The sequence below is a fragment of the Notolepis coatsorum genome (genome assembly GCF_963971535.1).
Source record: "Notolepis coatsorum genome assembly, chromosome: 4".
In the NCBI taxonomy this organism is placed as follows: domain Eukaryota; kingdom Metazoa; phylum Chordata; class Actinopteri; order Aulopiformes; family Paralepididae; genus Notolepis; species Notolepis coatsorum.
In genome coordinates this window covers 149,635,860-149,650,313 of record NC_140168.1, presented here as the reverse complement: position 1 = coordinate 149,650,313, position 14,454 = coordinate 149,635,860, and the positions used below count along the sequence as shown (strand labels likewise).

General features: G+C 41.7%; 1 protein-coding gene across 1 annotated transcript in view; it reads right to left on the bottom strand.

The window, feature by feature from the left end:
* zmynd11 (zinc finger, MYND-type containing 11) overlaps nucleotides 1-12,988 on the bottom strand; it is a 162,261-nt gene extending 149,273 nt beyond the window's left edge. The window contains exon 1 of the mRNA XM_084313668.1: nucleotides 12,886-12,988. The gene's annotated coding sequence lies outside the window, so the exon portion shown is untranslated. The remainder of the gene's footprint in view (nucleotides 1-12,885) is intronic.
* Between the last annotated feature and the right edge of the window lie 1,466 nt (nucleotides 12,989-14,454).

Genomic DNA, 14,454 nt, shown 5'->3' with positions numbered 1-14,454 from the left:
CGTCACTAGAGCTGCCGCGATTACCGCATTACCGCGGTTACATCACGCCCACCGCAAGAGTAGGCTGAATACCGCATCACAGCTGTTTTTTTATAATAATAATAAAGTACCCTCCTCTCGTTGGGCTTGCGGCTCTGCAGATATACCCTACTCCTCTATCGAGGTTCCAAGCGACCCTATTGGGTACCAGAAAAGTCACGTGAAACATTGCAGACCACCGATTGGTCAGAAGAGAGACGTGTCACACGTTGGAGCGTCCTGCAGTGTGTTACCACCAATCGGCAAGCGCGTATTAGTTTTTTACGTCCTGAATGTCACCAATTGATCAGAGCTCATCACAACACGGCTAATAACGTTAGCTTCCCGCCGGAGTGGACTACCATCGCTCCTCAGGAGTACTAAACGAGACATAATGATTTTACTGTCTGCAACGAATGTTATAATAAAAGCCCTTCGTTCTATACACTTGTCTGATTGAAAACTTTATTAACAGACCGCAGAATGGGACAACTCAGCACGCTCTGAGCAAAGAAAGGATAGACATTTAGACTAGAGGCAGGCTATATGCTATAAAGAGTAGACTACTAAAAAAAAATGCATTCAAACTTTTTTTTTTTACTTTTTTTTGTGTGCGTGCGGTAATAACCGCGGCAGTAGGAAATATTTCGCAAATTTGTGCGGTAAGGAAAACATCAATACCGCTGCAGCTCTACTCGTCAGTCCAGGGAACAAAATTAACTTTTTGACTTACCAGCCATTTGGCTGGTAGATTTTAAAAACTACCAGCCAGGCAGATTTTTTACCAGCCAAAAATTTAAAATTGCTTTTTAGTATATCGCCATGTGTTATTATTACTATATAATACTCTCATATGCTATTTTCAATTAATACCATAAACAACATAAGGAATATTAGCATAATTTTGAGTGGACTGAAGGAATGAGTCAGCGTTAATAGTTTTAAATGCAAATAATTTATTGAAACATAGAAGTGGGGTCGGGGACACACACACTGTTTCAACTCACCACCCCCGCATCATATTGTAGTCTAGTCGGTCTTCAAACTTCCACTCCTCTCGAAACCTTTTTATATTTGAATATCAACATTATCTGTGCATCCTCAGTAATCCTCAGTTTACTACAATATACTCCTCTCCTGACTAGTGACTTCATCGTCTTTCCAAACGCACGCACACACACAGAGAAAGGGAGAGTGCCCCCCCCCCCCCATTTCCCTTTCCCCAGTCCACACTGTCTGCTGTTCTCTATGGCTCTGCCGCTGATCAGGATTAGTTTACGCTAACATAACGTTCATTTCGGGCGATGTGGGCATAAAGGAATGGCGACGATGCAATGCATGTTAGATGCATTTGACCCGTTGTGAGAAGAAGAAAAAAACCACAGACTTATTTCGGCTCGCAAAATAGGCGCACTGCTGTGTAGCTCTGCTCTCAGGGAACAAACTTAACTTTTTGACTTACCAGCCATTTGGCTGGTAGATTTTAAAAACTACCAGCCAGGCAGATTTTTTACCAGCCATTGGCGGTTGGCTGGTACTTATTTTGTTCCCTGCTCGTCACCAATGCAAGAGACTCCGGTATCGAATCCCAGTCTCAGCATTGCCTTCGACTTGGGCCGGCCGTCGTACTGGCTCATTTGGCAGTCAGCGGGTGGATGTCGATGGGTGGGGATTGGACGTTGTGGACATCGACTCCTACAGGTCGGTTGGGTGACGCCTGCACAGCAGAGACAGGAAGTATCGGGGGCAGCGTGAGCCTCCCACACATTACTCCTCGCCACTGAGAGTCCGCGCTGTCTGGTGAAAAGATGCGCCAGGCTGCCTCCTTGTGTACCGGAGGGGACACGTGATGCAAGGCTTCTATCCTCACTACAACCGACCAGTGGGGGGCATAGTCTAGCAACGCTCAAGACAGGGGAGGGGAGAATTGGCAATACGAAATTGGGATGGGAGAGAAATTGATGTCAGCCCTAAACACACGGCCCTCCGTAACTGGACCATTTACGCAATACACTAAATATAAGAGGCCAGGGACCGAAACTAGAGAGCGCCACCCGCCATTTGCGCTCAGTTTTTACGTTTGGCGCCTCCCACTGAGAGGCCTGACCGCCGTGTGTCGGGCAATCAAATAGTCATGTGAAAACCGAAAATCATGATCCAATTCTTTAGCGGAGTTCTCACTCGCTGTCTCAGCACAGACATGCAGCACCGCGCACTGCTGCTGCTATACTCCCCACCTGTTTCTGTATGCCTGCATGTAAACAGAGGCCATTGCCTCCGAGTCACCGTGACGTTAGTTAGCACTGCTGCTGCTGCTCCTAGTCCTACCCCTGTATGCCTGCATGTAAACAGAGGCTATTGCCTCCGAGTCACTGTGACGTTAGTTAGCACTGCTGCTGCTGCTCCTACCCCTGTATGCCTGCATGTAAACAGAGGCTATTGCCTCAGACAGTCACCGTGACATTAGTCTAGTCAGAGGGACCTCCGTGAGATAACGTTAGCTACCGTTACAAAATGACCCAGTCAACTATTCACTTAGTTTAATACATGAGGCATTGTGTAACGTTATCCAGCCGGCTAGCTACGGATAGCTCCCGACATAAACAAATGCTCCAGCAATAGTCCAGTGCATAATACCTCCGTTGGCTAGGTAGCTCACTAGTCACTACGAAATGTCGCAGTAAACTAAATAGTTCACTGAGGCGTTGTCCCAACGCCATCCAGCAGTAGCTACAGAAAGCTCCTGACATCAATGTCCTACAACATGCGTATTCGAGCCCCTGGCTTACATCGCATGAGGGCTGCTGACTAGGGTCCAGGTGCAGCGCAGGAGAATCCTTTCATGCTGAATGTAAGAGTTTAGGGTCCAGCTGCAGCGCCGGAGAATCCTTGCTGGAGCTGGAGGCCACTCGAGTATACACACAGACAGTGGAGCTGTTTGCAGACAGCGAGGTGGCGATGTCTCGCAGATAATACAACTACAAGTATGATTATATAATATATATATTTTATTAAAAAATATATATATATATAAAATAATAATATTTTTTTTTTATCAAAAAAAAGTTGGCAGGTAAGAAATCTGCTTGGTGGGTAGATTCTTCCCATCTACCCGCCACTGGCCGGTGAGTCAAAAAGTTAATTTCGCTCCCTGTAAGAGGCGGTGATTTAGGGCTGGGCGATATGGCCAAAAACGTTATAGCGATAAAATTATTAAATTATTTTCATATAACTCGATATCGATAATTATCGTCGATATAATGTCGATAATTATCGTCGATATAATGTCTGTCAAGTTTAATTAACTTCTTATGCCCGGCGCCGATGGACGGGCTATTAATAGACTTGTTTTGCTGCTGCGAATGTCTCGAGTTGATGTCGTCATCAGTCCGCGCACGTTAGCAGTTAGCCAGAGCAAGCAGTGTATCCCATGACAATGTACTAAATATCCCTAAAATACTCCGTTCCGCCACTATACATTGCAACGACGTCCACCGTATACCCCACACTACTATAACCGTGGAGTCAGAATTCACGCCACACACACACTCGGCACGTAAACTATAAAATAGCGCCGTGCAAGCTAATTATCTTAGCCAGCCAAACTATAAAATTGCGCCGTGCAAGCTAATTATCCTAGCCAGCCATGTTTCCAATGTACTAAATATCCCTAAAATACTCTGTTCCGCCCCAATACATTGCAACGACGTCCACCGTAATACCCCACACTACTATAACCGTGGCGTCAGAATTCACGCCACACACACACTCGGCACGTAAACTATAAAATAGCGCCGTGCAAGCTAATGATCCTAGCCAGCCTTGTTTACTACCCAGAGGTGCAGCGCGGGTCTCCTTCGCTCTCGGCCATCTCCTTCACTGATTGGTTGTTAGTGCGTGTGCTCATATCCAAGCTTGGAAAATCGATATATCGAAACTTTGCGACCACGTTTCATGTTTATTTCGAGGAAATAATTTATCGCGATAGTTATCGTTATCGTTTTATCGCCGAGCCCTACAGTGATTTGTGTTGTTCAAAGTGAAGATCTAAAGCTGCAGCTACATTGATCCGCAAAGAACGGGTAGAAAATTTACGGAAGGTACTACGGTCTGTTGGTGTATTTTTCCTAACATCAACTCCGTCTGTCCAACAAATGGATACTACTCATTGAACATTTTATTAAAAACAGACATAGATGGACAGACACATACGATCAATGTAGCAGCATAACGTTAAAGATCAAAGTTAGCGCTCCACAGATATTGAGCGCCATTGTGTAAAACACATTATGAGTTAATTAACTGGTGGAGAAATGTCCTCACCATGGCATCCCTAGCGAGAAGAATGAAGCTTTAATTATTCTATGATAATTACTATTGAAGCTTCGATGCCCAAAAATGGTAATTGGGAGTCAGCCTAGTGCCTTTTGTTTGTATACATGGTCTTCTTGGTTGCTCAACTCCTGCCCACCCTGACCCGCTACCACACCTAAGTTACTGCAAGAACCTGTTGGAAACGCCTTACCCGAGAGCCACAATTCATAGATTATCACTTAACCCTTTCACTACCACAATACCAAAGGGTTAACCCTTTCACAGTGACAATACAGAAGGTTTACCCTTTCACAACCACACTACATAAGGTTAACCCTTTCACTATCACACTACTGTAGTGTGGTAATGAAAGGGTTAACCTTCTGTAGTGTGGTTGTGAAAAGGTTAAATGACATCTGTGACCAATGAGCTGTGGCACCGCACCATTTTGATTGACATGAAACATCATGAGAACATTAAAATAATAACAAATAGCCTGGGACCAGTAAAGTAGTCAGCTGCAAAGCGCCATAATTTTATTTGGTATGGGATTCAAGTCTGGTGAGGACGGAGATGAAATCATAGATGAATAGAAGAAGAAAATTACCTTTTTTTTTTTTTTTTTTATCTGGGCTAGTGAAAGTTGCATTTGAAATCCTGATGAGAAATAATTACCAGTGAAATGTAAATCAGGTAGCCTGTAATCTTCTGAAGGCCACTCTGTGCCGTAAACCCTTTCACTACCACACACTACAGAAGGTTAACCTTTCACTACCACACTACTACAGAAGGTTAACCTTTCACTTAGGGCTGCAACGATTAGTCGACATAATCTACAACTTCGATCATAAAAACTCATCGACGCAGAATGTTTGCGTCGATTAGTTGTTAAAAAAAATATATAAGTTTTGTTTTTTTGCACTATATCTTTGTGAAAGTGGCTTCTCAGCTCTGGTCCAGCTGAAGACAAAGCAGAGGAACAGATTGGACATTGAGCATGACCTCAGAGTTGCTTTGTCTACCATCACCCCAGACTTTGAGACTCTTGTCAGGAGCAAACAACATCCCCAGTTATCCCATTAGTTCCCTGGGATGTTAAGCTAAGAAGTCTGCTATATATATTTTTTTAGTTATTTAAACACTTCCACTTTAATTTGTATTATTTAATTTATTTATCTTGTTATGAGTGATTGTTGTATTGTATACATTTTGATTGAAAGTTGCTTAAGATCCTAATTCAAATGTTTCATGAGTCATTATTTTAATTTGCTATGGGATCATCATGTTATGTTAAGTTAACTGTTAGGCAGAGGGACTGGACAACAGGGTGACATTCACAGGTGTGCAGACTTGAGCATGTGAGGTAAAACATGCATTGGAGAAGGAGCTATGCCCACAGGAAGCAGAGATTGAGGGTGTGACAAAAATAATCGTTAGATTAGTAGACTAATCGAAAGACAAAAATAATCGTTACATTAGTCGACTAATCGAAGAAAAAAAATCGACAGATTAGATTACCAAAATAATCGTTAGTTGCAGCCCTACTTTCACTACCACACTACAGTTACAGTAACCGTCTGTGGTGTAGTAGTGAAAGGTTAACCTTCTGTAGTGTGGTTATGAAAGGGTTAACCCTTTGTCGTGTGGCAGTGAAAGGGTTAACCTTCTGCATTGTCGCAGTGGAAGGGTTAACCATTTTGGTAGTGTGGTAGTGAAAGGGTTAAAGCCGGAAGCAAGAGCAGGGAGGTGACAGTGAACAATGTGATACCCCCTACATGCAAACCATAAGAGGGTGTTAAATAGCGCCACCTGTGCCCTGATGCCAAGGCAGTGAGAGCAATCCATCCTCAGTGTGTCAGCTGGGTTGGCAGCAGCCTGTTCACTGGACAGTAGGGCTGCAACGATTAGTCGACATAATCGACGATGTCGATTATAAAAAATCGTTGACGAGAAATTGTTGCGTCGATTAGTCATTAAAAAAAAATTATTAAAAAAAAAAAAAAAAAAAAAAAATGTTTGCACTACCTATCTTTGTGAGAGTGGCTTCTCAGGGTTCCAGACAACATCATAACATGCTGATCCCATAGCAAATTTTGGACATTGAAAACATTGTTCCCCTGCAGGAGATGATGATCAGACTAGACACACAATACATTACACACGCACTCCTCTCACTCACACACAGCGATCAGAGTAAGACACACACATACACACTCCTCTCACTCACACACAGCGATCAGAGTAAGACACACACATACACACTCCTCTCACTCACACACAGCGATCAGAGTAAGACACACACATACACACTCCTCTCACTCACACACAGCGATCAGAGTAAGACACACACACATACACACTCCTCTCACTCACACACAGCGATCAGAGTAAGACACACACACATTCACACTCCTCTCTCACACACAGCGATCAGAGTAAGACACACCAGCGTTTCCGTTAGCCGGTAATTACCGGTATTTGACTGGCAAAATATGTTGAAGTCCGAATATTTAAATATCTCCGGTCATAATGTCCGGTGGAAATAATTCCTCTAAGCACAATTTTATTATTTGAATTGAATTAAAATAGGCTAAAATTAAATAGCCTATGCGATGAACAAATCATTACATTTGTTTCATTGTGCTTCGCTCTAATAAAGCGCGGATGGCGCCGCTCGGATGTGAATCTTTTTTTTTCTTTTTTTGAGCCTGTCTGGCCACCATAATAACGACAAACAGCTATACGAGCGAGAGAGAGAGATGGCCAAACAAGCTAAACCTAACAAATATTTCATGAAACCAAGCACAAGCAGGTCTAATAATAATGACATTGACAACGAAGATGAGTCTTCTGAAGTCACAGAGACCGCCGATGCTCCCGCGGAAAATAAACAAATGTCGAGCGTTCAGGCGGCGGCCCGAGTGGAAAGTTAAATTCTCCTGGCTGAGGTACGACATTATAGTCTAGTAGTCTAGCGTCTATGATGTACGAGAGATAACATTGATTGAACGTACACAAAGTACACTTTATTGATTGAACCACAAAGAGCATCCCCAGTCTGCTGCTACCGTTGCGAGCCTCGCAGAAGTCCACCTGTTCCAATGCAATGGGGATCTAGTCGCAGGTACAAAACGGATAGGCAGAACGAGACGGGGTGAGTAAGTGTTGACATTTTTTAATCATAATGCAACTGTTGGTTGACTGCCGTGTCACATAGTAATGCATATAATTGATTATAACTAAATGTAGGCTATAATGAAATCAACAAACGCATTACGAGCATGTGGCTCGTCCTCTCGCTCTCTGCATGCAAACGAGGCAATGTGATGATCAACTACAGTTTGCTGTGTGTGAAGTTGAACATTATGATATGTGTGACGTGTCTGATACAACGAGGTGAAGCGATGTCGACTCGAGATTCATTTGGGGGTGCGTGTGACAGCTGCTGCAGTGCGAGCAGAGCTTGATGCTGGATCAGCGTATCGCACTAACTTGGGAGGCGAGAGATAGTAATTTGATTCTGCAAATCAATTTCTCATTCTTCGCTTGATGTAATTAATACAAATGTCCAATATAACGGAATTCGTTAGCTCATAAAAATGTGATTATAACAGACTGCTGTTTAAAACTCTGACCGGAATTTCAGGAATATGTCCGGGGATAGAAATCTTGCAGGACACTCAGACCGGCACGAATATGTTCTAACGGAAACGCTGAGACACACACATTCACACTCCTCTCTCTCACACACAGCGATCAGAGTAAGACACACACACATTCACACTCCTCTCACTCACACACAGCAATCAGAGTAAGACACACACACATACACAAATTACACAGTACACACCTCTCACTCACACAGCGATCAGAGTAAGACACACACACAAATTACACAGTACACACCTCTCACTCACACAGCGATCAGAGTAAGACACACACACAAATTACACACACTCCTCTCACTCACACAGCGATCAGAGTAAGACACACACACATACACACACACACGGACTCCTCTCACACACAGCAAACAAAAGTTATTTAAAGTACACTTCCACTTTAATTTGTATTATTTAATTTATTTATCTTGTTATGAGTGATTGCTGTATTGTTCTTCAAATACATTTTCATTTAAAGTGGCTTAAAGATCCAAATTCAAATGTTTCATGAGTCATTATTTTAATTTGCTATGGGATCATCATGTTATGATGTTGTTGTTTGGTCCTGACAAGAGTCTCAAAGTCTGGGGTGATGGTAGACAAGCAACTCTGAGGTCATGCTCAATGTCCAATCTGTTCCTCTGCTCTGTCTTCAGCTGGACCAGAGCTGAGAAGCCACTTTCACAAAGATAGGTAATTAAAAAAAAAAAAAAATTTGTTTTGTTTACATTGGTTTTCGATTAGTCGACTAATCGAAAAAATAATCGGCAGATTAGTCGACTACCAAATTAGTCATTAGTTGCAGCCCTACTGGACAGGCCCTGGTGCCAACTTTACACTGTGCCATGACAACGGATTCCGAATCTCACCTTGCTCCCCCAATCAATTACACTGCATGGGGGGGGGGGGGGGGGGGGCATACCCACAAACAGATATTCATCATAAACCCAGTTCATTTTCAGACGGAAGTTTTATTTAGTTTTCCCACTAATCACTATAATTGTCATAACTTTTGAACAATTGTCTATATCCCATACCCTCTAAGTTTCCTGCTAGCTTGTCAGTAAAGTTGTTAAAAATGCAGTCGTTTGTTGAAATGTGGTGGCCGGACAAGATTTTTTATAAAAATGTCTGTATAAAATATGAATAATAATAATCATATTATTTTTTTCTTATATCATTCATTTGAAAGCCCTAGTTGTCCTCTTCAAAATGGTAGTATTATCAATTACTAACGTCCTCGTATGAAACCCTCCACCTAGACTCCGTCTGGAGGAGGGATATACCAGACCTGGAAAGCGATTTTGACTGGCGAGAAGCCTGGGCAAATGTTCGATTTACATCAAGGAACCCTGACCATCAACAAATAAATCTTAACTATATTCACAGGACATACTTGACTCTAGGGCTGACCTTCGAAGCTTTTTTTGGCAATCGAAGCTTCGGGGCCGAGCTTCGATTTTAATTCGAAGCTTCGAAAAAAAATTAAAAAAAATTTTTTTAATATTTTTTTTTAATATTTTTTTTTTATTATCTTATGTTGTGGGACTTGTACAGCATTTCGTAAACGTTGTTGTTTTTAAATGTGCTCTATAAATAAAGTGGGTTGGATTAATTAATTAAGTAGCCCCTTTCGTGACTGACGCATCCAACAAGGTTTCACTCGGCTGTGTGATTTAATTCAAGGTGGATCGCTGTTGTCGTTTGAACAACTTCAGATTTCATGGGAACTACCAATCCCCCAAATCAAGAATGTTTAAGATGAATGAAGTAAGATTTTGATTATTTGAAATATGGCCTGTGTAGACTAAACTATGCACAGAATTATGTCAGTCTACAAGGTCCGGATTCTACATGGTCCGGCAATAGACCTTGTAGACTCCACTACAGACCAATTATCAGTGAATGTTCATGCATTTTTAAGAAGGGCAACTTCCACAAAAAAACAAAGAACTCACCAAAACATCTCAGTAGCACCTTATCTAAATGTTATATTTCATATATGGAGATTCATATTTATTTATGTATTGCATGCATTTCTACATTTTATTTCCTATTTTGTTTATTCATCCCAGTATCTTTCTTTCTTATGTGTGGAATTCTACAAGGTGCGCGCACACACACACACACACACCTACACACACACACACACACTTACATTTAGTCATTTAGCTGACGCTTTTATCCAAAGCGACTTACAAGTTCTGTACAACAAGACAGCAAGAAGGGTACAACTCTATCAGCTGAGTAACAATGTTCATCAAAGTGTTGCGTGTTACAGTGTAGGTTAGTTTATTAGGACAAGTGCATGACAGTAAGGTTTGTCACGGTTAGATTTTTTTTTTTCTTTTTATCATTTCAGATAATGGTTGAAGAAGTGAGTCTTTAGTCGACGGCGAAAGCACACACACACACACACACATCGAAGTAAAAAAATAATAATTTGAACGATTTTTTTTTTTTTTTTTTTTTTTAACTTCGATTTTTTTTTTAATGTTCGAAGCTTGTGCCATCGAATCGAACGTTCGAAGCTTCGAAGCATTTAAGACAGCCCTACTTGACTCCTATAAGACTGAAAAAAAATGGGTCTTAAACAAGACTCCAAATGCTCCTTATGTACAAATGGGGAGGAGGGGACATTTATGCACATGTACTGGGACTGCCCACCAGTTAAGATATTCTGGAAAGAGGTGACCCAGCAATGATCAAATCTCTTAACTCTGAATATACCTGTACACCCCTCTGCAATGCATTACTGCTGAATGATGTTTTTGAGTATGCAGTACATCCACAGCTAAAGAGATTGGTTTTATCGGGTATCACAGTGGCTAAAAAGCTGATAGCATCACGATGGTTCCAACCGGAAAAAATTTGCCGAAAGGTCTGGATTATTACATATCTCGATGTGATTTATCAAGAAATATCTACAGCAAGAATTTTGGGTCTCAATGAATCCAAAATGACAATGTGGTTAGAAGTGGTGGAGAAAATAAAAGCTAGCATATAATGGTAGTGTCTGGTTAGGAGCGAGGGATAATGGATGGATTATCCAATGGGGGGTCCGGGAGGGGGGGGTACGAGCTAGAGCATATGTGTGTAGGGTATTAGATAGCAGGTATTGGGGGTATCCTGTATAAGACATTTAACTATATGGTGATTTCATTGGATGTGCACTGTTAATAATGCTTGTATATCTTATCGTGTGTAGTCATGTTTGTTTAAAAAATAATAAAAAAAATAAAACAAAAAAATGGTACCATTATATATTAACTTTTAGCATACCTACAAACAGATATTCACCCATAAACCTATTCAAGTTCATTTTCATAATGGAATTTTGATGTAGCTGGTCCATTAAAGTCTCTGACGATTAAACCCATTTGCGTCTTGTAAGGCGTCCATTTGGATCAAGGAAATAGCTTTCTGCACTCGTCAAACTCAATTGTAGTGGATCAGAAGTAGGGAAACGTCACGGCCCTGCTAGCGTCTGATAAGCTTTTAGATTTGCTCTGTGCATGTTATTTGTGCGTGGACCTTTTTAACCCTTTCCGAGTGGCATTTCCGGCGTCAAATGGAAATAAATAAATAATGAAATTAGATACCAATGATGTAAACTACCCATAACTGAAGAGTAGGGTTTACCCTGCAAGTTGGCCTTTAAACGCATTAGGTGTAAAAGGAAACCCAAAACAGGGCAGGTGGGTTTGATCTGCTCCACCCGCGGAAGTTAAGTGAGTGAGTCTTGTTTTGTTTACATCATGGGGGACCGTGATGTAAACAAGACGAAAGTCTCTCTGGTCTGCATCCCCTTAACAATTGTATGTATTGAGCTGTACTGTACTCATTCTGCAATCTGTTAATAAAGTTTTCAATCAATCAGTGACACTTGACTCAAGACCTTTCTGTGATTTGTACTCAGGCCATCCAAAGGTTACTGTATGCCTTCCAGTGTCAGCCAGTCAACAACACCATTCAGATTCGACACTGACAAGAGAATTGGACATGTTGTTCTCCACCATTAACATGAGGAATTCCAGTCATTTGGGGAATTCTACACATGAAATTAAAATGAGTTTCCAGGTTTAAGACTCAAACTGAGCTGGTGGATTCCCCAACAAAGGGGGTGCTGCTGTAGAAGGCCACACGCTGAATTAGCTACTGAGCCAACAGAGTCAATAAGTGAACGTTAGCCTAAGCACTGTTAACCTAACAATACAATGTTAATACTTTCCCACTAAATGACTAACTTAAAGTGAAGCCGTTTCCATTGCTCGGCTGACGTGTCATGCTGCCACACATTCCGGAGAAAACAAAAACACAGGGTGTCTGTCAAGCTAGCGAGCTAACGCTAAGCTAGTTATTTAACTCAGATGCCTAGCTAGCTAAGCTAGTTATTTATTAAATGAAATGCCTATCCGACTAAAGCTGACGCCAAGCTGGTAACTCAGACGCCCAGTCAGCAAGACAACGCTACGCTAGTTATTTAACTTAGACGCACAGCTAGCTAAGCGTTAAGCTAGTTATTTAACTTGGACGCACAGCTACCTATGCTACACTAGAGTTAGCAGCTTTGACAAACCGACTGTCACCCGATGTAAATACAGTGACATGCTAGCAGTGACAGGGTAGTCATCACACAGAGGAAAACGAATGTTCAATAAACATTATAAACTGCACATTATAACACCACGATCAACGGATGATGACATGATTCTGGATCGGGCTATAGCCAGCTAACAGTTTGTTTTGGAAGGAAGGCGCCATGTTCACAATCCTCCATCATGGGAGAGAGAGAGCGAGGACAAGCTGCTGCTTCGACCAACTAGCTGGTTGACTGTTGTTGTCATTGAACTAATGCATTTTTTTACATTAAATAAAGAGTCACGCTTACCTTCACCACAGCGTTACACAAACATACAACGGGGGTGGCGAAATAATCCGCTAAGAATTGAATACGGGGCACCTTACATTTGTATTTCCGGGATAGGTTTTTTTGGGGGGGGGGGGGGGGTGTCCTGAGTGGTTTATGTGTCCAGCTGGTGACAGACAGGCAGCACAGGCTGGGAGAGGTAGGAGAAACACAAGCACTCTGGCCTGAACTCTAGTGGTGGAATTTATACTAGTCTTAATAGTTCTTAGATCAGCCATTATTGATTAGTGTGGGACAATTATAATTTGGAATTCAATAGTTTCATTGGTGAAATGTTAAACCCAGATTCGGCTCAAACAAGGGACTAAACACGTTTCGCAATTATGCCACATCAATGTGGAACGCCCTACCCACAGCCGTAAAGGAATGTGAATCACTACTACCCACTTTCAAAACCACTCTCAAAGAGCACCTACGGGAGACTGCTATTCGAAACGAAAGGTTATTCTATAACCTAGTTATATGAATACTGGCTGAGCGTTTCGCTCTGCCATATTGAGATAACCTCTTATCTCCATGTGTGACATCCTCCGGGCACGACGCAAAACACAAGTAGATTTCTTTTTTTTTGTATTTAATTTTTTTATTATTTTTTAAACAGACACATAAACAAACATGACAACACACGATAAGATATACAAACACACATATGCTCCAGCTCGTACCCCCCCCCCCCCCCCCTCCCGGACCCCCCATTGGATAATCCAACCATTATAACTTGTTCCTAACCAGACACTACCATTATATGCTAGCTTTTATTCTCTCCACCACTTCTAACCACATTGCCATTTTGGATTCATTGAGACCCAAAATTCTTGCTGTAGATATTTCTTGATAAATCACATCGAGATATGTAAGAATCCAGACCTTCCGGCAATTTTTTTCCAGTTGAAACCATTGTGATGCTATCAGCTTTTTAGCCACTGTGATACCGGATAAAACAATCTCTTTAGCTGTGGAGGTACTGCATACTCAAAGACATCATTCAGCAGTAATACAGAGGGGTGTACAGGTATATCCAGAGTTAAGAGATTTGATAATTGCTGGGTCACTTCTTTCCAAAATATCTTAACTGGTGGGCAGTCCCAGTACATGTGCATAAATGTCCCTTCGTCCCCATTTGTACATAAGGAGCATTTGGAGTCTTGTTTAAGACCCATTTTGTTCAGTCTTATAGGAGTTAAGTATGTCCTGTGAATATAGTTAAGATTGATTTGTTGATGGTCCGGGTTCCTTGATGCAAGTCGTACATTTGCCCAGGCTTCTTGCCAGTCAAAGTCTATCTCCGGGTCTGGTATATCCCTCCTCCAGACTGAGTCTAGATGGAGGGTTTCATACGAGGCTGTTAGTAATTGATGATAAAAATCTGAAACAAAACCTCTCGATGTCTCTCTTTCATAGAAGAATTTGTGGTATCTGTGGTGTACAATTGGTATCCTTAATGGAACACTGTGAGCCTTCAAACATGCCAATAACTGTGCATACAAATAATATGTGGACTTGGTGAGATTAAATTTTTTGCGTATTTCA